Source organism: Elephantulus edwardii, unplaced genomic scaffold (assembly GCF_000299155.1).
Source record: "Elephantulus edwardii isolate Elephantulus edwardi_28Jun2011 unplaced genomic scaffold, EleEdw1.0 scaffold00023, whole genome shotgun sequence".
NCBI lineage: Eukaryota > Metazoa > Chordata > Mammalia > Macroscelidea > Macroscelididae > Elephantulus > Elephantulus edwardii.
In genome coordinates this window covers 13,237,946-13,261,918 of record NW_006399773.1, presented here as the reverse complement: position 1 = coordinate 13,261,918, position 23,973 = coordinate 13,237,946, and the positions used below count along the sequence as shown (strand labels likewise).

At 37.7% G+C, this 23,973-nt stretch overlaps 1 protein-coding gene and 1 pseudogene across 4 annotated transcripts in view; both read right to left on the bottom strand.

Moving 5' to 3' along the window:
• The window catches only part of PCDH9 (protocadherin 9), a 1,403,702-nt gene that overhangs the window by 114,976 nt on the left and 1,264,753 nt on the right, over positions 1-23,973 (bottom strand). The window lies entirely within an intron of this gene.
• Positions 2,502-5,418, bottom strand: LOC102862897 (annotated as a pseudogene).

The window sequence follows — 23,973 nt, the reverse complement described above, 5'->3', positions numbered from 1 at the left end:
ACACTCCGGATTATCACATGCAAGCAAAATACTGCTGAAGATCATTCATAAAAAAGCTAGAACAGTACATAAAATTTCCAGAAGTTCAAGCAGGATTTAGAAGAGGGTGTGGCACCAGGGATATCACTGCTGGTGTCAGATGGATCCTGGTTTAAAGTAAGGAGTACCAGAAGAATGTCTATTTGTGCTTATTAAATAGACAAAGACACTAGACTGTGTAGATCATAACAAGCTATGGCTGACTTTGAGAAAAATGGGAATCCCAGAGCGCTTAATTGTGCTCATGAGGAACCTATACCTGGATGAGGAGTGTCTTGTGTGAACAAAGGAGGGAACATTGCATGGTTTAAAATTGAAAAGGGAGTGTGTCAGGATTGTGTTCTTTCTTCATGTCTATTTAATCTATAAATTAAGTAAATTATTCAATAAGCTGGACGCTATGAAGAGGAGTGTGGCAGGAGAATTGGAGACTCACCAATAACTGGCATTATGCAGATGACACAGCCTTGTTTGCTGAAAGTGAGGAGGACATGAAGCACTTGTTGCATAAATCAAATAATGCAGCCTTCAGTATGGATGGCTTCTAATGCCAAGAAAACAAAGACTCTTATCATGATAGGCAACATCATGATGGTTGTAAAGGAGATTAAAACTGTCCACAGCTTCATCTTGCTTGGATGCACAATTAACACCTTTGGTACCAGCAGTGAGGAAATAAGGAGAAACATTGCACTGGGAAAATCTGCAGTTAGGGACCATTATTATTATTGAGGAGTAATGATGTCAGTTTAAGGACTAACATGCATCTGATTCAGCCATAGTCTTTCTAAAGCAAGATACACCTGAATAATTAAGGATGACAGAAGAAGAATTGATGCCTTTGAGATGTGGTGTTGGAGAAGATCACTGAACAACCTATGGACGGCCAAAAGAACAAACAGCTAGGTCTTGGAGTGCTCTTTGGAAGCAAGAATAATGAGGCTTTGCCTCACATACTTTGGGCATGTTGCTAGGAGATGCTATTCCTTGGAGAGGGACATGATTCTGGGAAGGGCAGAGAGTCAGCAAATGAGAGGAAGACCCTCAACCAGATGGATTGACTAGTGAATGCTGCAATGGACTCTTGTGTGTGAGGAAATGTGAGGATAACACAGATAGTACACGGTTGAGATATTTTTTTCATAGGGTCGCTATGAGTCATACTCAACAACACCTAACAACAACAACAACAACGATTGGCCAACTTTCAGCTGCATAGCAAGTAATCAGATCGTGATTTGGATCAGGTGCGCCTTAGTCTTCACTATATGAATAGCATTTCCAACGCTTAAGGAAGCAGGCTATTTCATTGTTACACTGCAGAGCCGCTGGGGGATTCACACCACTAATCTTTTGATTATCAGCCACTGGTCCACTAGGTTTCCTAAGCATTGCTGTTATTCCCTCTGTTAGGTGCCACTAACTCGCTTCCACCTCATAGTGACACCAGGTAGAAGAGAATGAAGCACTGTAGGAACCTGCACCATCCTCACAACTCCTGCTGGGCTCAATCCCACTGAAGCAAACCATCTCTCTGAGGGACTTGTCCCTTTTTCAACACACTTTATTTTACACGCACACTCTCTTTTTTCAGAGACTGGTCCTTCCTGCTGAAGGTATGTGACACAAAGACTCCCCCTCCTCACTCCTAAGGAGTACATAGGCAGCCCTTCTTCCAATTCATGCCAAAGTTTTTGTAGTGTTTCTTTTTGTGTATGAGTATGTGTGAGTTGTTTTTGTTTGTTTGTTTGTTTTTAACTTCATCATCCAAAGGCATCAGTTGTTCTTCAGTCTTCCTTGTTTATTACCCAACTTTCACACTAATGTAAGGTAATTGAAAATACTTGAGTGAGGCATAGCTGAGAAACAGTTCAAAGCCCTTATATCATTCTTTATACAGGGAGGTAGGAATTGCATAATGAGAATAGACAGAGCATGGCCATTTAACAACAACTCCACTTTGCTCTGTTAAAGGTATAATTTCAAAACTCCACTACCTTCTTCAGCTTCAGACTCAGAATCTCCATCAGCTTTCTGGAGCAAATCTACAGTTTTATTTGCTCAAAGAAGTCATCTTCCCCCTTTTCAGTACGCACATCCTTATATTACTTGAGAATGGGTTCTTCACAGAGGACTTCAACTTTGAAAGAAATCCCATTATTTTTTAGAAGTCTTTCATAAATATGTTTACAGCAGTGACCTCAAGTCTTCAGCAAGAGTCCGTCCAGGCTTGAACAGTGAAGGCAAAAGTATTGCTTCAAGAACATGATGGCTGACTCTTCTACAAAATACTCCTCTGTCGTTCTGTTCCACAGTACCCCTTACTGTTGACACGGTTCATCTCCTAACAACCACTTCCAAGGCTATGTGTGTTGGTCCCCTTGAAATATAAAAGTAGATCCTTAAAGGATCATCACAGAGCATTTGTCCTTGAAGTTCTTTCTGGAATTTCTTACAAGTTCCTATGATTTGCTGATTCCAAACATGCTGTACTCTGAAAGCTCTTTCAATCCTACTTTTACAGGATATTTTGTATTCAAGGCTTTGCTTATTGGTAGTAGAAAAAGTTCCATCACTCTATAATTCATGTTGACGTTCCGGAAACCTGCAGCTACTGCATTGATATTTTTTTCATTTATCTATGAGTGGAAGACCATTAAAAAAAAAGGATTGCAGACATCCCTTTTCTAACCAAATTCTCATTATAAAGGCTATTAAGAATAGATACATTGAGTGCTCCATCAGTCAGAAGACCACCAGTCAACATAGTCAGCTTGCCCCTCTGTCTCAGAAACAAAGCAAAACAAAACAAAAAACACACACAGCAACAGAAAATCAAACAAGAACAGGAGTAGTATTTTTAACTTCATGTTTAAAATCTATCTGCAGGTATTTTGTGGGAGTTGATCAACTTGTTAAAAACCGGAACAAATGCTTGCATAGTCTCCAGGTCTTCTTGTGCTGTGAACGCACAGACATCTGCACATATCATGTCATCTGCCAGTGTGCCAGCTGGGACAAACAATCCAAAGGCCTCGAGAAGGTCAGAGACTGTTTCTGCATACTGGCAGTAAGAGCCTTTTGCTTCCAAAGTATCAAGAAATTCAGCTACCGCTGCTAAATTGGTACATGTTTCAATACAGTCTTGAAGAATTGTATGGAAATTGGGTTGGATCAAGTTTTTCTTTTTCATCTTTGTCTAGCTTTAAAACACGAGCCTGACAGTATTTATTAGCTGTTGCTGCCTTTGGTTCTTCCTAAATAAAATGCGAATTTAAGACCTACCTACAACAGTCAGATATTTTCTATGTGGTGGTAACTGCAGTGTGCTTTTCTTCTGGACTGGAATACTCTGGGCTATCCTGTCTGTAATATTTACAAGGGAGTTCTGGAGGCACAGTCTGCAGGAAGCTGCACTGCTAATCCAGAGCTTGCACCTTTCTAGAAGTGCGAATCCACCAACACCTCTCAAGGGGAAATACAGGCACTTGGCCCCTGTGGATTTATAGTCTCAGAAAGTCAATGGAGGGCGAGCTATTAGTTCCTCCTTATCAGCAAGGAGAATAGAATATTTACAAAATATGTAAAATCCAGATCACCAGGGGACCAGTGAGAGGGTTTGAACAGCCAATCTTTAGGTAATCATGTTATGTGCTGTCTACATGACTACAACTCGTAGTGTCTCTATAAACAATGGTTCTGGATCTTGTCTTGCCATATCTTGAGCCAATCTCACCATTCCTGAAACACCTGACCCCACTGCTCATCACTGTGTCAACAGATATCATTCAGTGTCATTTTCTCCTGTGCTGACCCTCTACCTTGCAACCGTGATGTCCTTCTCCAGTGATTGGTCTCTTCTGGAAACATGGCCAAATGTGAGATGGAGCTTCAACAATATTTACTTTCAAGGAGCAAGCCAGTTTCACCACCTCAATAACAGACTTACTTGTTCTCTTGGCAGTCCATGCTCGGTGCTCTTCTCTTGCACCACAACTGAAAGGCATCTATTCTTCTTTTGACATCCTTATTCATGGGCCAGCTCTCAGATGCATAGAAAGTAATTGAGAAGACCATAGCCTAGATGAGGCACATTTTAGCCTCTAGACTAGGATTATTGTTCTTTTCCACTCTGCAGGGGTCAATGATAGCAGATTTCCCCAAAGAAATTCATCTTATTATCTCCTGACTGCTGGTGCCAAGGGTGTTGATTGCAGATCAGAGCAAGATTAACAACCTCAGTATTTTCTCCATCTATCATGATATTGCCAATTGGCCTGGTGGTGAGGATCTTGGTTTTCTTGATGTGGAGACACAATCTGTATTAAATCCTGCCATCTTTGACCTTCTGCAAGCAAACTCTTCAGTTTTTCTCTGTCTTGCTGAGCCAGATTGTGTCATCTGCATAACACACATGATATTTGTTTTCATCATCTAAGGACTTTTGACATGTAAGCAAAGTACCAGAATTACGATGTCCACTTGAACACATAACTCAGATAATAGCTACAATTCATGTACCACGTGAAATGTAAAATTTAAGGGTAAAACACTGAGATACAAAAAAATTGTAAAAGTTTGATACTAAAGCTATTTTTGTTTACCATTATGTATTCTCTTAAAACTTAGAATTATGGAAAAGATTATTCTAAAGGCTTCAAGCTTATTGTATAGATTTAAGATTATCTTCACAATAAATTCTATCATAAAAATATGTAACAGACAGATGGCAAAAATAAATTTTTACTGAGTTTCACTTGAAAAAATGTACATAAATATGAGTGGCTATATTTGCACATGTGAACATATTATATATGCATCATGTACACTTTCCCTCAAGTCTCCACGTCCACATTTCCATGAACACATAGTAAGCATCGGCATAATGATGTTGAGTCTATTACTTTTACATATTCTATATCGATAAAGTCTATTTTGTCTTTTCAATTTTGTGTTGATATTATTTGAATATACACAATAAATATTCATTTATCAATGGTAAGAAGCTGACCTGCAATCCTAAAGTCAGCAGATCGAGACCATTAGTTGCTCTGCCAAAGAAGGATGGGAAATCTCCCACGAGATTAACTGTCTCTGAAAACCCACTGCAAGGTCAGCTATGGGTCGGTTCAAACTTTACAGTACTCAATGCCAACACCAACATTCATATACTGGACTGGATTTCATAAACTCTTCTTGATTAATCTAGGTACCTTCAATCACACATGTATAGAAGGTGGTGGGGTGTTAGGTGTCATGAGTTCAGCTCCAATTTACTGCAACTCCAGGCACAACAGAATGAGCACACCTAGATCCTGTACCATCTTCGTGATCTTGGGTGCAGGTAAGCCCAAGGTTGTAGCCAATGTGTGAATTCATCTTAGTGAGGGTCTTGACAGAGACCTTGAACATCCAATCATGATCAAGTACAATTCCTCTATCATGTCAGCAACTCTTTCTGCACTGGAGATTTAAAACTAGCTGCTCCAAGAGAGAAAGAATGAGAATCTTACCCCTTGCAATTTGCAGCCTCTGAAAACCTGCTGGAGGGTCAGTTGCGAGTCAATTACAACTTGGCAACAATGAAAGCAAAAGAGAGAGTAATTGGTAAATACTTAGGCCTTTGTATAGAAGATATGATTTCATTAGACGTATCTGAAGCATGATCTTATCCAGCAGTCAGTTTATTTTTTTCTTTGTAAAATCACCTTTGTAGAACTAACTTAGTATATATGTCCTATTAGGAATATGCCTGATTAGGAATATGTTCTTTCTATGCACAACATTAAATTGTCTAATTTTCTGACAGCTACAAATACATTATCAGTGTACACAGGAAACTGAATAAAACAGAAAATGAAACCTCGCTGCAGACTGACATAGAGGGAGAAAGTGATCTCTATATAAAGTAAGAAAAAAACCTCACTGGAGATAGAAAATTGCTAGGTACAGCTACGTCCTTTGGATATGTTCATTGCAGAGTGATTTCCTTTGCATTTTCTGTGGAGTAGATGCAAAGATTATGCAGAAAGGAGGAGAGAACACAATTGTACAACTGCCAGCATGATCTGAGGACTCAAGTAAAATTGAAGCCCTGATGCTCGCAAATTTAAAACCAGGATGTGATTCAGGAGGAGTTTAGGAAGAATTTCTCCCAAACTCTTTTATTCCCATAATTCTGTGGCTCTGTAACTCAGAAGGGGGAGGGGGAATCCACATGCTTCCTCAGAAGTGGCTTTTATCATTGCTGCTCTTTTGAAGCTTTGGCCTTTCCTATGTCATAAAAGGGAGCAACACAAATGAACTGAATTTATTTCTTTTTATACTAAGAATAGATAGGCTTAAAATACAGCGAACTCTCTAGCATTTATTCAGAACCTTTCTTCCTTTCCTCTTTTCTGGCTCATCAAATGGCAAAAGTGAAGTCCCTGCAGCAGGCAGAGAACATAAGGACAAAATTTCCTCTTGGAGAGATGTCATCTAATGACTCTTGTAGTCCAAGTGATGTTACACCTCTGGAGAACACAGCCGTCTGCCAGTTATTCCTGAATCCTCATGGTGTATTTGAAACAGTTGGTGCTCTCCCTTAGATACTTGTCAGTGTGTGCAGACGATGTGTTAACTGCCATCCTGTCACCAGCTACATCACATCAGGAAAAGTTGAATAGCTGTGAAACATATGACTTCCAACCCAAGTATGACTTAGAGTACTGGAAAGAGATACAGACTTCACCAGAATAGATGGTATTTTTACTCTTATAAATTTAGAGTCTAACTCCTAAAACAGACTCTGTCTATGACACTATTGTATTAATTGATGAAGGGTAATAAACTCTAGAAAGATGATTGAGAAGAATTAAGAATATTTAACTGGAAAAAGAGAAACATTAACAAGTTTATTATTTAAGACATGCAGGTGGTCAGTATATATTATTTATATTCTACTTCAATTAGAAAATTACTGAGGTTATAATTCACCACTTTCTGGTAATATAATTAGTCTTCGTATAACCAGTACCAAGAAATCCTGGTACTGCAATGGTTACGGGCCCAGTGCTACTTCCAGCTCACCCAGTCTCTTCACTCCACACCAGAGACTTGAAGACTGTCTTCCATAAGGATTAAAGTCTAGACAACCTTATAGGGCATCATCACATTAGTTCACAATGAGCCAGAACTAACTTGACGGTATCCAGAAACAATATTCCCAGTGCTTAGTGCCATGTCTTATTTTGTAGGTATAAGTTTTAATTGACAAAAGTAAGTGTTCCCGATTCCCATTTTCCTCAATGTTAATCATAATTTGGCATGGTCCACACAGCCAAATGTCTTTGCATACTCAGTAAAGCACAAATAGACCTTCTTCTGGTATTCTCTGTTTTCAACCAGGATCTATCCAACATCAGGAATGATATTGCTGGTGCCAAAGGACTCTTCTAGAAGGGCATGATGGTGTGTGCCTGTAGTCTCAGCTACTTGGAAAGCTGTGGCTGGATGATTGCTTGAGTATAGGAGTTCTGGGCTTTGGTACCCTATGCCAATTGGGTGTCTTCATTAAGCTCAGCATTAATAAGGTGACCTCCCAGAAGTGTGTGACTACCAGGTTACCTAAGGAGAGGTGACTAAGCCCAGCTCAGAAATGGAACAGGTCAAAACCTTCATGTTGATAAAAGACCTCTTCGAAACCCAGTTAGAACTTCTGGAAATTCTTTTACTATGTGTTGTCCTAGTCATTATAGAATAATTTTCAGGACTGTTTTGCTTGCGTATGAAATTAATGATATTGTTTGATAATTTCCACATTCAGTTGGATCATCTTTCTTAGGAATAGGACTCTTTCAGTTTGTCTGACAGATGTCCTTCAGATTTCTTGGCAGTGTTTGATGAGCACATCCAGGGCTGCATCTGTTTGTTGAATCATGCCAATCAATTTCTGGGGCCCTATTTTTTTGTCAGTGCCTTCAGTGCAGCTTGAACTTCTTCCTTCATCACCATTTGCTTGTACTCATATGATATTTTCTGAAATATTTCAGTGTCAGTCAATTCTTTTTGATACAGTGGTTTTTGCATATTCCTTACATCTGTTCTTGATTCTTCCTGGACTACTCAAGATTTTGCCCACAGCACCTGTCAGTATTGAAACTTGAGGCTTGAATTTGTTTTTCAGTTCTTTCAGCTTGGTAAATACTGGGAAAATTTTTCCCTTTTTATTCTCCAATTCTGGCTCTCTGTACATTTTCTCTAACATTAAGAAGAATTGGAATACTAGAACACTTAATTGTTCTCATGTAAAATTTATACTTAGACTACAAGGCTATTATGTGAATAGAGTAGGGCAACACTATGTGGTTTAAAATAAATAAAGGTATGTAACAGGATTCTATACTCTCTCCATACTTACTCAAACTGTGTGCTGAACAAATAATTTGAGAAGCTAGACTCTATGAAGAAGAATGTGACATCAGCATCGAAGGAAGACTCTTCAGCAACTTACATTATACAGATGACACAAGTTTGCTTGTTGAAAGAGACAAGGATTTGAAGCACTTGTTGCAGAATATTAAAGACTAAAGCCTTCAGTATGGGTTATATCTCAGCATCAAGAAGACAAAAATTCTCATCACTGGACTGATATTCAACATCATGATAGATGGAGAAAAGATTGAAACTATCAGACTTCATCTTACTTGAATCCACAACCAACACCCTAGTCACCTCACCAGTAGTCAGGTAGGCAGGGACATCTCCAAATTATTAAAGAGTAATGACATTAGTTTGAAGACTAAGATCCATCTGATTCAGGCCATGGTCTTTTTAATCACTTGCTATGCATCTGAGAGCAGGAAATGAATAAGGATGGAAGAAGAAGAATTGTGCCTTTGAGTTATGGTTAGAGAAGAGTACTGAATATCTTACAGACTTCCAAAATAATAAACAACTGTGTTGTGGGGAAAGTACAGGCAGAATGTTCGTCAAAGACAAAGATCACAAAGCTTTATCTCACATGGACTTGTTTCTAAGAGAAGCTATTCCTTGGAAAGGGTGATCATGCTTGGACAGGTAGAGGGTTGGCAGAAGAGAGGAAGCCTTTCAACCAGATAGACTGACAGTGACTACAGCAATGGGCTCAAGTGTGTCAGTGACAATTAGGATGACACAGGATAGGACAAGGTTCAAGTCTGTTGTTCATCGAGTCACTGTGAGTTGTACTCGACTCAACAGCACCACACTATAGGAACAAAAACGGCACCAGGATTAATATATTGTAATGAGTCATTAATGTATGCTAAATGTTTATCACATAAACGATTTGGTAAATTTTAACAAGTTATATATTTTAATTTTGCTAATTTATATTACATAATAACTTTTATACCACAGAAAGCTGAAAGTGAAAGGTGATCCCTTTCAATCTACAGAGTAGGCATTCAAAATAAGAATTTTACAGGGATAGGTCTTTTATAAACTCTGAGGAAGAATCTATTTTAGACTACAATTCTGTAGTTGCCGGCAAACCTTGCTGTCATTGGCATTGCAATTATATTATTAAATTTTTCCCTCTTTCTTCTTAATTATCCTACATTTATGGTGGTCTATGTCTCTTGCCTTATTCCAAAATCCATGGCTTTTGAGCTCAGTGTTCATCAGTATAAACACAACTTAATTATACTTTCACAGATCCTATTTCTAAATAAGATTCTATCTGTATTTCCTAAGTGGTTATGGGAAATTAGGGAGCTTTAGGCTTTGGAAGCAGGATCGGCATCCACTTACTTCCTAAACACCATGCCTCCAGAAACTATGAGCATTAATAAATGACAATAGTTATAGAAAGGCTTCAGGCCTTTTGTTCATAGAGTCACGATGAGTCATGCTCATCTGGATGGCAATAACAACAGGCTTGCGTGATGAAAGTGAGGAAGGCATGAAACACTTGATGTAGAAGATCACAAACCACTGTGTTCAGTATGGATTACACCTCAACATTAAGAAAACAAAGATTCTCACCACTGGGCCAACAGACAACATCATGATAGATGATAAAAGGATTGAAACTGTCAAGACTTAATCTTGCTTGGATCAACAATTAATACCTTTGGGGTCACCAATTGGGAAATCAGAAAACATATCACATTGGAAATTCACTGTGAGGAACTTCTCCAAAATACTTAACAGCAATTATTTCAGCTTGAAGATTAAGGTGTGTATGACTTAAGCCATGGTCTTTCCAATCACTTGCTATGCATCTGAGAGAAGGATAATAAATAAGGATGACAGAAGAATAATTGATGACTTTGAGTTGTGGTGTTGGAGAAGAGTCTTTAATATCCCATGTCTTGGAGAAAGTGTAGCCAGAGGGCTCCTTGAAGGAAAAGATGATAAAGCTTCATCTAACATAATTTGGTCATGTTGCTGGGAGATGCTATTTCTTGAAGAGGCACATCGTGCTTAGAGAGATGAGAGATGGAGAGTCTGGGTAAGAGAGGAATATCTCCGAGGAGATGGATTGACAAAGTGACTACAGTAATGAGCTTGTGTGTCAGACCTGACGAGGATGGCATAGGATAGGACGAGATTTATGTCTGTTGTTCATAGAGTTGCTAAGAGTTATACCTGACAGCCCCTAACAATAACAACAACAGTAATCCAATGGTAAGTACAACCTAAATGAAGATAAGGACAACCTAATGCACTGACAACCTAAAAGCTAGCAGTTAGAATCTACCAGTGGCCCTGTTTAATAAAGACAGGCAATGTCCTCTTGTGTGATTTAAAGCCTCTAAAAGCCAACGGGAGGGTCTACCATGTTCCAACTCAGTGGCTTATAACAAGAACTAGGAGAAATGAGTACAAAACAATTTTTAAAATATCACTATGAAACATTGTAAATAATCCAGACTAAGTTAATTGAAATATGTCTCTACATAGTTATAGCAACACTGTTGTCGTGTGCTGTCCAGTTGAAATTAACCCATAGCTGACCCTCCAGTGAGTTTTCTTAGACAGTTAACCACGTAAAAGGTTATTATCCATCATTCATCTGTGGAGCAGCTGGAGAAATCTAACCACACACTTTTGGGTTGTCAAAGTCACCCCTTACCACTATGACACAAATCAAGATAAGAATATTAAATAAGAAAATTATGTTTTCTTCAGTTTTCAGATAGAAAATGGATGATAATTATTTTCATCTTCAATTTCATAAGGAAATTTTTCTAAAAAAGATATTTTTGTGATAATAAAATTGACTCCTGCAGAGGTAGAAAATTTAGACTTTGAACAAAACAATCTTTTTAATTCTTTTTATACACTATGAGATGTCAGATTATTTTTCTAGATTTGTTTTCTAATGTTTTCTTTCCTCAAGAATCTCAGGATTGGCTCTCTGCCTCTCATTGATTGACAGATAGCCCTCTCTTCTGGTGCAGCCTCAGCCACATCCCTGAGACACAATGGTGAGGGTGGAGTAAATGGATTTGGCCACACTGTATGCCTAGTTACCAGAGCTGCTTTTAATTCTAGCAAAATGGATGTTATTTCCATCAAGGACTCATTCATCAACATCAACTACATAGTGTATATTTTCCAGTATGATTCCACCCTTGACAGGTTCAATGGCATTATCAAGACCGAGAATGGGAAGCTTGTCGTCAGTGGGAAAGCTGTCACTATCATCCAGGAGCTAGATCCCACCAACATCAAGTATGGTAATGTTAGTGCTGAGTATTTAGTAGAGTTCACTGATGTCTTCATAAACTTGGTGAAACCTGGGTCTCACTTGGAGAATAGTGTCAAAAGGATAATCATCTCTGCTCCTTCTGCCGATGCTCCCATGTGTGTGATGGGCATGAACCATGAAAGCATGACAACTCTTTCAAGATTGTCAGCAATGCCTTTTGCACAACCAACTGCTTGACCAAGGTAATTCTTGATATAGCTTTGACACTAGAGAGAGATCCATGACCACGGTCCATGCCATCACTGCCACTCAAAAGACTGTGGTGGTCCCTCTAGAAAGCTGTTCTATGATGGCCAAGGAGTGACCTAGAACATCACCCTTGCATCTGCTGGCATTACTAAGGTTGTGGGCAAGGTCCTCCCTTCGCTGAGTGGGAAATTTACTGGTATGGCTTTTGTGTCCCGACTCCCAGTGTATTGGTCGTGAATCTGATTAACTCTCTGGAGAAAGTTGACAAATATGATGACATCAAGAAGGTAGTCAAGAAAGCATCAAAATGGCCCCTAAAGGGTACAGTGGGATACATAGAAGACCAGATTGTCTTCTGTGACTTTAACAGTGACACCCACTCTTCCACATTTGATGCTGGGGCTGGCATTGTCATGAATGACGATTTTGTCAAACTCATTTCTTGGTATGACAATGAATTTGGCTACAGCAACATGTTGGTTGACCTGATGGTTCACAAGTCCTCCAAAGAATAAGAGCTCTTTGTACCGCAATAGTACTAGAAGAAAGAGGAAGACTCTCAGTGGCTTGGGAATCCTTGCTCCAACTTTAATCCTCTACACACTGAGAATCTCACATCCTTGACACAAATTCTATCCAGTCCACTTGAGAATGAGGAGGGATTTCGAGAGCCCATCTTGTCATGTACCACCAATAAAGTACACTATAGTCTGTATTAAAAAAGAAAAACCTGAAAATTCATTCTTTCAATTCATCCTAACATATTTTTTAAAATTTTTCTTATTTTTCCCCATTGGCTTGTATGCAATAATTTGTATACATTGTGTTTAATTAATGTACACTGTGTTTTATAAAATCTTTCATATACATGGTGATTCATAAGATTATTCATATATATTATATTTTATATAATTAATTACTATTGATCTATGCCTATTTATCGTCCCTTTTTGAGTCTCCATTGAAACTTCACATGCCATATATTTATAAAAACATATATAAATGTTCCAATTTAGACTTGCAGTTACAGATTTCTATTTTTGTTGTTGTTGTTGGTAAATAATCCATGTTTGTTCTCTTAGCAGTACAGGTAATCTTAGTAAATTAATCTTGTCCACTTGAAGTTCGTTCTACAGTGAATAGTAAACAGTGGAATTCACAACTACTTACTAGAATCTATCCTATGACCTTATGATTCATCCCCAGCAACTCATTGCCATTGTCAGAACCAACTCAGAGCTGCTCTTTCATGGGGTTTCTAAGACCATAAATCTCATGGGAGGAGATTGTCCCTCTTTCTCCTGCAGAGTTCCTGGTGGATTCTAGCCCTTTGAGATTTTTGGCATTTGAGTTAACAGCACAACTTTCTAAGGACTACACAGCCACTATAGTTATATTTAACATTTAATATCAATCAAATTTTATACTTCTGTTTTTTACACCACCTTCATTGTATATTATTGTTGTTTTTGATGTTGTTATGTGCTATCAAGTCACCTGAGACTCATAGCGACTTTATGTACAATATCCCTAAACCATTCTCTATCCTATGCCAATCTTATAGTCTCTGACACCCCCCTCCCCATAACCCCAGTCATTGAATCAATCCATCTCATAAAGGGTCTTCTTCTCCTGCGCTGTACCTCCACCCTCCCAAGCATGTCGTCCCTCTCCAAGGACTGACCCCACGTTGCAACATATCCAAATTATGTCAGAAGAAGTCTCAGAATCCTTGTCTGGTTTAACCCTCTCTAGGATGAACCTGTTTGTTCTCTTAGCAGCACATAGTATATTCAATGCTCTTCTCCAGCATCATAGCTCAAAGGCATCAATTCTCTTTCTATCATCCCTAGTCATTTTCCAGCTCTGACTCATAACAAGTGATTGCAAAGATCATGGCCTTTATTGGGTGCACCTTAGTCTCCAGGGTGACATTATTATCTTCAGTACTTTGGAGAGGTCTCTAATAGTAGACTTTTCCATCATAATGCGTCTTTTAATTTCTTGGCTGCTGGTAATATTGTAAAATGCCTTTCAACTTATAGTGATCCCGTATGATGGAGCAGAACAACCCCATATAGTTTTCATTATGAAAGCAGGTTGCTAAGTCTATAACCAGTGGAAGTGCTAGGTGAGTTAAACCAACTTTTCAATGAGTGGTAAAATAACTAATTGCTGTGTCACCAACTGTTGCTTATCACCACCACAAAAGAACGTCTGAATAAGAGCTATAATAAATGACAAATATCAGTTCTTAGTCTCATAGTCCTCTGTGGGATTGATAAGCAACACTCCCACATTACCCTCTTCCAGCCCATTTTGATTTTTTTCTTTGTGTTACATTAAACTAAACCCAATCCAACCCATCACCATGCAATCTATTCTAACACATGGTAGACAACTAACTAATAACTCACTGCTATTAGGCTTCCAATGATGTAAAGGAGAATGGGAGGAGAGGCCTGCTTGCATAGAGGTGGTGGTGGTTGTTGTTGTGTACCCTCAAGTTGGAATCAACACAAAGCTGACCCTTTGGTGGATTTTCAGAGGCAGTAAGTTGCATGGGGAAAGATTGCCCATCTTTCTCCTGCGGAACAGCTAAGGGATTCAATCGGGTGCTTTCAGGTTGGTAGTGCAACTCTTTACTGCTCTTGACTGCTAAGCCGCCAGAGCTCGCTGGCACTGTGGTTAGTGGGCTCCAAGTGTTAGTTCTTGATTCATGGCCCAGAATTTAATCTGCTACACCAGCATCGCTCCAACTCAGTTCAAACAATATTAAACACATATGTTATTGTTGTATAACATTGAATCAGAACCAATTCATAGCTGACCCTCCAGCTGGTTTCAAGAGACAGTAAATCACATGGGAAGTGACTGTCCATCGTTATTCTGCAGAGCAGCAGCTGGTGGATTTGAACTGCCGGCCTTTGACTGGCAACACAATTCCTCACCACAAGAAACCAGAGCTCCCTAGACAAATAACATGTAGGTTAAAAAGTCATTTTGTTTTGCCTTCTATACCAACATTTTCCTACTATATCCATTTACTTAAAAATATTTCCAGAAAGAACTGATATATTGATAAATGAGAGCGAGCTAGTGCCACACAAGTGTAGAATTGAGGTGAAATATATAAAAGTCAAAAAAGAATTACTTAAATAAACACATGACTAATAACCTTTACTTGAGAGTCAAAGTGTTGCTTCAATCTTAAGTATTGTGTGGGAAATATACTTACAAACTAAATCTTAAAAGTCAAATGCCACTCTCCAAGAAATATTTTTGAAAAGCATTTTGACAGGCTAATTGCAGTATAGTGTCTAGACTAAAATAGTGTGGAGTTCATAGGTTGCTAATGAAAGAAAGGTTTCATAAAAACTCAGCAGAAATGGAATACTATGGTGTTCAGAGGGATCTTCGAGGTCCCAGAAACAGAGTCCCAGATGTTTGAGGGTAATGATAGTGGGTGATGTGGCAAAGAAAAAATATATGGCTCCGCACGAAAGGTTTGTCATTTTTGTTTAGTTTTAAAAATAGTGTGTTGAAGAGTGTAGACTTTATTTTTATGGTGAGACAAAATTTTGGAGAAAATAACCTTGGGATAGAAAAGATGCTCTCAGTATATAGTCTAAAAATTAATAAAAAGAAATATTTCTATAATTCCCATGTAGTTCTTAAAAGTTATCTTTAAATTCTAAAACGCTTAAGATACAATCATGTCAACATAAATATATTTTTGAAACTTAATTGGAACATTTAAATTAAGGTTTAAACTAATAAACTTAAGTAATCATGCTTGGGAGGGTGGAGGGACGGCGCAGGAGGGGAAGACCCTCTATGAGGTGGATTGATTCAGTGACTGGGGTAATCAGGATGGGTGTGTCAGAGGCAATGCGATTGGCACAGGATAGAGCAGGGTCTAGGGCTGTTGTACATAGGGTCGCTGTGAGTCACAAACGACTCGACGGCACACAACAACAACAGTACGTTCAAGAATTTAAACACATGTGATTGAAACTGGTGTTAATAAAAAATAATTCTAGACACACTAGTGAAAACAATATGAACTTGTATACTTTCATATTAGTGTTTATGTAAAAAATCCTAACAACTTTAGCAGTATGAAATAAGACATTCAGAAAATAATATATTCACTAGAGACTATTGTTTTCCTTAAAACATAAGGAAACCATTGTTTTTATTTTTAGCTTAATTTTTTATGTTTCTATTCCCTTTTGGCTTAAAACATCGATTGTTGTTGTTGTTATGTGCCCTTGAGTCGCTTGCGACTCATAGTGACAACAGCCCTAAACTCTGCTCTGTCCTGTGCCAATCGCACTGTCTCTGACACTCCCATCCCAATTACCCCAGTCACTGAATCAATCCACCTCATAGAGGACCTTCCTCTCCTGCACTGTCCCTCCACCCTCCCAAGCATGATGTCCCTCTCCAAGGACCAGTCTCTCCTTACAACATGTCCAAAGTATGTCAGACGAAGCCTCAGAATCCTTGTCTCCAAGGAGCAGCCTGGTTTAACCTAGCAATGCAAATATTCAAAATATTCTTTCTTTTTTCCTTCAAAAGTGTTAACTAGATAATTTCTTTTAGTGTTTCAATACTGATTTGTGTTGTTTGAGATTACTATAATCAGTGACACCTCTAACTTCATATTATATAAGACTGATAGACCTGCCTATTGCATTTCAGTAACAGATTGAAAAAAAAAAAATAACATTAACCAGGAATTTATGTTCTCTCTCTCTTCATATATTTTTTTATGTATTTTTATTTTTTAAGATATACAGTACTGGAGAGGAAACATTAGACTAATTTTGTTGCCATAGTTGTGTGATTAAGATTCTGGTTTAGTTTTTCTTGTTAGAATATAACTAAGAAAGTTCAAAAAAGATTCTCCTTTGGGTCGGGCGTGTTTACAAGAGTACTTGATAGTCTAGAAATGGTTGCATCTGCAGAGCATAAATGTGCCTTAATTACAGGTTCTTTAGGGTGAACATCTGTGCCCTTTTCTGCAACTATGTAGATACTCTGGTGGTAATCTGAGAAGAATATGAGGTTAAATTTGTACACTGTACTTATTTGCTAATTCACTTTATTTAGTATAAACTGGGAATATCTAAAGGTTTATCTGTATCACTTTGACATGCCATTTTAAACGTACATAATTTTGTATTCTATAATTAGTTTACAACATAAAATTAGAATTTGATCAGATTTTTAATTGGAATTCTGAGTCGGTGAGAAGGAAACATAAAATTGCCTCCCTTTCTCTTTTCTACACTGAAATGTCAGTTTCTTTAGGTGGGAGACAGAGTTTTTGTATTCTTGAACACTCTGATAATCTCTGGGTTTAAAATATGTAACCTCATGAAATTATAATGCCATCTAGTTTCACAAACATAAAGTTCATTGTTGTTGTTGTTGTTAAGTGCTGTTGAGACGTAGGCAACTCATAGCCAACCTGTGAATGAAAGTCCTGAACAAATGTATAAATTTCGTTCTTTCTCCAGGTTCATAAGGTTTCCTGAGGCAAGCTTTTCTGGAAGTGGATGTCACTCCTCTTTTCCAAGCTTGTTTTAATTGGGGAGATTTATTTTTTTTTATGTGCCAAATGCAATAGTGGTTCCCCATGATGGACAGTGTTTGGTGAAGCTTCCCGATTAAAACAACCTTGGAAGCAGGAGTGGCATCCACTTCTGAAATGGCTTGCCTCTGGAAACTATGAACAGTGCTCAGGTCTTTTGTCCATAGGGTGACTATGAGTGGTCTACGACTTGACAGCACTTAACAGTAATAACAATGACAACAAGAGAGAGCTACGTTGCCCTAATGGACAGAAAGTTATGCTACCAAGCCCAAGGTGAGTTATTTTAACCTGCAGTACTCAGGCCTGGTTTAAATTGTTTTTGGTCAAACATTCTTCTAGGTGATATAGCACTGGTCTGTGCATGGCTGTACAAAGGTAACTCATAGTTGCTGTGATGCTGAACACTGTGACACTGATGTGCCAAATGTGATAATGTTTACCCATGGTGGACAATGTTTGGTGGAGCTTCCCAATTAAAACAAGCTTGGAAGCAGGAGTGGCATCTGGTTCAGAAATGGCTTGCCTTGGGAAACTCTATGAAAAGTTCTCAGCTCTTTCATTCATAGCATCGTTATGAGTCATCTACAACTCATTGGCACTTAACAACAACAACATATAAAAACAAGAGTTCTGATGAAACAATTTCCAAGTACTCAGCCACTATCCAAATGGTTAGAGGTTTGAACACACCAGTTGCTCTACAGGAGATAAGACCTGTAAATCTGTTCCCATAAAAATTATAGTCTGGTAAACACTATGGGACTGTCCTATTTTGTTGTCATTGGTCGCCATGATTGCAATCAACTCGAAGGTCCACAACAATAAAAATGATTTTATTTTATTTTTCTTTTTTAATTGTGTCTGTTGTTTTCAAACGACAGGACAGGGGAGGGAGACCTTGGATGCAATGGATTGACATAATAACTGGGATAACGGGTGGTAGATGTGTTGGAGGCAATGAGATTGGCTCAGGATACGGCAGGTTTCAGAGCTATTGCACATAGGGTTCTGTGAGTCACAGTCCACTTGATGGCACATAACAACAACAGCTGTCTCAATTACAACTCTTGGCAGCACTAGATGCTACAATGTGTACCTGCTCACAGAATTTTCCAGCTGTACTCTTTAAGGAACTAGATCACCAAGACTTCCTTTATCTGGACCACTGAGCGAGTTTGTAACCTTTAAGTGACAAACTCAGAGAACACTATTTCCAACACCCAAGAACCTTCTTTCTGTATATTAATAATAGAAGTTAATGACTACACGATTGTTTACCTATAGAGCACACATTTAAACAGGAAGTAACCATGGTACTTTGTGAATTAGTAGTTAGATGGAGTGTGGTATTAATTATATGAGCAGGGCAGAGACGATCCTGAACAAAAATAGTTTTAGTAAGAAGGCAGCGGTACAGGGGCTGGCATTGAGAAAATGTTGACAGAACAGCCTAACAATTGTCTATTTCTCATGCATTGGGGATGACATTTTATTTGTCAAAATATTGGAAATAGACTTTCTCAAGAGAGCAGTAGAGAAGTATCACCTCTGGAAACGATCTTTGTCACATGCCGAGTTCAGAATTACTCTAGTGAAAAGTGAAGCAACGAACGAATTTGAAGTTTTTGTTAAGTATCTAACATCTCTAACAAGCAACAGTGACTATAGATTATCACTTTTCCTTAATTTACAAATTTGAATCAAAATACTCAATTATAACTTTTATACTTCCAGAAATGAATACGTTCATATAACATATTTCTGCACGTATTAGAGAGCATGGAAGTGATAATGATACAAATTTAGTTGATTAAAGCTTAATGAGCTTTGGAGACAATCATCGAGGCTTTCTTTTGATTAGAAGACCATCATTCGTGATGATTTAAATATTTAAAAAGAGACACTGTGAGTTCAAAAATAGCATCAAGTTAGCAAATTATTCCCTACATTTAAGAAAATAATTCATAAATTGTAATTTTCTAACGTTTTTCAAAAATTTTATTGTGTGGAAGCATCTTCCAGAAATAAGCTCAAACTATATGAGGAAGTCATATAATTAGTAAATTATGCAAAATTAGGCAAAGAAGACTTTGCAGTTAATTTGTTACACAGTATACTATTTAGACTCTTTGCAATGTTTACGTTTGGGGAAATTAACAATGCTGTTCAAACATGGATATAGTTTATCAGAATACCAACTTGACTTTCTGTGTATACTGTATAGCGGGGAAAGAGGTGGATGCCTTTATTTCAAAGGGATGATTTATGTTCTTAGGGAAAATTTTAGATATCTTCAAAATATTTAAGAGAATGACTATATATAGATAATATAGATATAGACTATATATATAATATATACACTATATATATAGATAATATATTTAAGCTAATGAATACAGAAAGAAAATCCTTTAAATGAATTTTCTTAGTTTTTAAAAATCTACCTGAAGTAAAAATAGAGGTATAATTGTAAGCATTTATGCACAAAAATAACTACTAATTTAATTATAAATTAAGCCATTTTTAACTGAGAAAAATAATAAAAATCCTAAACCACCCACCATTTATAGCTTAATAATTAAAATTCTCCTGCCATTATCATTTCCCCTCAAAAGTGTATTTCAGAAGCCAAACTGATCTTAATCTCTTGATGCACAGACAAGTTAGTAATACGAATAAAATATTTATGTTTTTGTGTCTCAACCACAAATCTTGTTTAAATATCTCCCCACTCCCCAAAGCTTCTCTCCAAAGAAAGCAAAACAAAAAAAGCTACTACCTTTTAGAAGTTAGCCTAAACCTACCATATCTTAGGACAAGTTAGGTTTATTACTTATTGTCATTCTCCCCAAACGCATGGACTGCCGGCTTACTGCGTGTAAAATACACACTTACATAGGAGAAACTAAAATGATGAAAGCCTGTACCCACGTAAACAAATCTGCTTTTAAGTTGTGGTTTGTAAGCCTACTCCAATACAGGATTTATCATCCATAAATCACTTAATACATGGTATTGTTGTTATGTGCTGACTAGTCACCTGCAACTCATAGCAACCCTATGTTCAATAGCTCTGAACTCTGCTCTATCTCTAAAGTACCTACCCCCAATACACTAGTTACTGAGTCAAATCCTTCTCATCCTGGGTCTTCCTCTCTTGTCCTATTCCTCCTTCCTTCCAAGCATGATGCCCTTCTCTAGGGACTGGTTTCTCCTGGTAACATGATGCCCCAAATATGTGAAACAGAGCTTCAAAATCCTGGCCTCCAAGGAGCAGCCTGATTTCACCCTCTCTAAGACAAACCTGTTTGTTCTCTCAGCAGTCCACAGTATGCTTAATACTCTTCTGTAGCACCACATTGCAAAGGCATCGATTTATTTTCTATCATCCTTAGTCATTGTCCGGTTACCTGATGCACAACAAGTAACTGCGAAGACCTAGATCAGGGGTGCTTTATTTTCTAGACTGTCTCTTTTGCTCTTCAGTTCTCTGGAGAGGTCCCTGACAACAGATTTTAGCAATACAATTTGTCTTTTGATTTCCTGGCTGCTGGTATCAAGAGTGTTTATTGTGGAGCCAAACAAACTGAAGCTGTTAATGATCTCAATCTCTTCTCCATCAAAACAGAGTTGGCTGGGGCCAGGGGATGGAGGATGCCATAAGAGCAAGGAGAGGGAACTGAGTTGAATGCTGGCAGGGTGGGGTGAGAGTGGAACACAACCCATGTGCCTAAGGGGTGAGTCTTAGGACCAACACCTGATCTGTTACCAGCATACTCTCATCAGCTTTTTGGGGCAAAAATCTTTTCTGTCAAGTATTGCACTATGTCTATGTATCCAAATTAAACAGATTAGGGAGAAGAATTTGCCATCCACTTCCAAAGTAATAGACCTTTGAAAACCCTATGTACAATTCTACACAGAAAGTTATACATTCCATGGAAACAAATCAATAAAATGTTGGTGGAATGCTAGGTTTGAACAGGTTAAATAAAACTGGAATATCAAGTATGATTATAGAATACTGGTTGACATGAAGAATTTGAATGTGAAGAAAAACAACCGTGTTTTTAAAAAAATCAGATGCAGAAATAGCACATAAGAAGAGATAAGAAGATTTTAAATTGAAAAATGAGGGAATATATCTGAATATAATTCAAACTTGCTAGAACACAGGCTTGGTAAAGTATGAAAGCTAGATTTGAAAAGAAGTTAAAAGTATAGGCAATCTTGAGCATGAGACGAAAGTGTTTACATTTTAAACCATACCCAATGAATATTGGCATACTTAAATACTAGGCAGAGAAGTAACAGTATCATAGCTGTGTTCTAGAAAGATTATCTGGCATGAGTTACTATTTATTGAAGGGAAGAAATGGATACAGGCCAAAAAAAATCCAAACTCATAACCCTTGAATTTATTTATAAAGGTCTCATAACCCTATTTGTTTATTCCTATTTATAAAGGTCTTCTTAGAAAGACTAGGACTTCTCCACAAGCTTCTCAAGGCTGTGAATCTTTAACTAAACAATCTATCAATCTTTCTCCCACGTCCTGGATAGTGGACATGCATCACACTAGCAGCCAAATGCTTTACTGTTTTGCTATCTGGGTTCTGCTTGGCAAGAAATGTCCCTAAAGAGGTAATTACAATTGTCCGGGTACAAGTGAGTGTGGTAGCACCAGGAGATGTGGAAATATAAAACAAGATCAATTAAGAGCAAAGCAGAGAGAAGAAAAAAAAATATCCTAGATGACTCTTTTAAAGGAGAGGAAGCTTCAGCCAGGTGAAATTGACACAGAGACTGCTGCAATGGGCTCTTGAGTGTCAGGAAGTGTGAAGATGACACAGGACAGAACAGGGTTCAGATCTCTTGTTCATAGGGTCTCTATAAGTCATACTCCACACAATGGTATCTAATAACAACAACAATAACAACAGGGGACTCAAATTTATCTGTATTTTCTTTTACCTAGGACATCTTATTAGTAGCTGGACTCTTAGAAATGGATGATATGGAGAGGAAGGGAAAAAGAGACACACAGAGATTGGCAAGCAGATACATACTGAATTAATTATTCTATTCATAATGTTGTAGAAACACACATGAAACAGAAATGTCCTTTAAACATTGCTTGTATTTCTTTAAAGAATCCGTTGAAAATGTAAAAAGTTAAATGCTTGTGCAAAAGTATAGTAGTTCAAATCATCCCAGAGGTATTCCAAAGAAAGGTCTGACAACTTCCTTATGAAAGGATCATAGCCATAAACAGCCTATAAAATGCTGTTCTATGGTATACATGGGATTATGAGTCAGAATTAACTTAAAGACACTGATTTAATTCAGGGTTTTATATCTATTTAACAGCAGCCCATCCAAAGCAGTGAGGATATTACTTATGTAAGACAAAAGGACACCAATTCTCAGCCAGTTTGTTTTACTATGGTATCTTGTGTGTTGCTGTGATGCTGGAAGCTATGACACTGGTATTTCAAGGGTCATCCATGGTGGATGATGAAGAGCTTCCAGATTATAGAAGAGAAAGTAGGACTCACTGTCTACATCTGAGTCAATGGCCCTTGACAACCCTAGAAGTAGCAGCAGACTATTGTCTGGCATAGTGCCTGCAAATGAAGTCCTCAGGTTGGAAGACCCTCGAAATCTAAGTGAAGAAGAGTTCCTTCCTTGGAGTCCAACTTAATGAGGGGGATGGAGGAAAATTTTCAGTCAATTGAAGATTTTTATTTGTTGATGTAACATGATTCAAAATATCCCGAAGTCTGCATACATAATACATTAATGATTGGAACTTGAATTGCATGAATTATGAGCCTAAGAAAACTAGGTTTTGTAAAAGATTGAATAATATGCATAAACATTAAGATCCTAAGCATTAGTAAGCTGAAATGGACTAGTATTGGTGATTTTTAACTGGACAATCATATCTACTATGCTGGAAGTGATATACTGAAGAAGAATAGCACATTTAGTAAAGAGTGTTATTTCAAGTTCTATCCTGAAATACAATACTACCACTGATAGGATGATATTTATACACATAGGAAAAAGACTTGTTGACATGAAAATTGCTCAAATTTAGATATGCACTAACATCATAGATTAAAATTATTTCTACTTATTTCTGCATTCTGAATGAAGCTGATATAACATGTAATCAAAATGAATTAGAAATAACTGATTAGAATGCAAAAGTTGAAAAAAAATATTTAACCATCAGAAAGTATTGCCTTAGTGATTGAAATAAGGCCCAAGATCTCATTTTGTATACTTGAAGACTTAATCATTGTCAATGACCTTTTTTTAAAAAAAAATAAACAAATATGAAAGGCCTATAAATGTGAGCCTCACCAGGTGAAATATGTAGGAGTCAAATAAA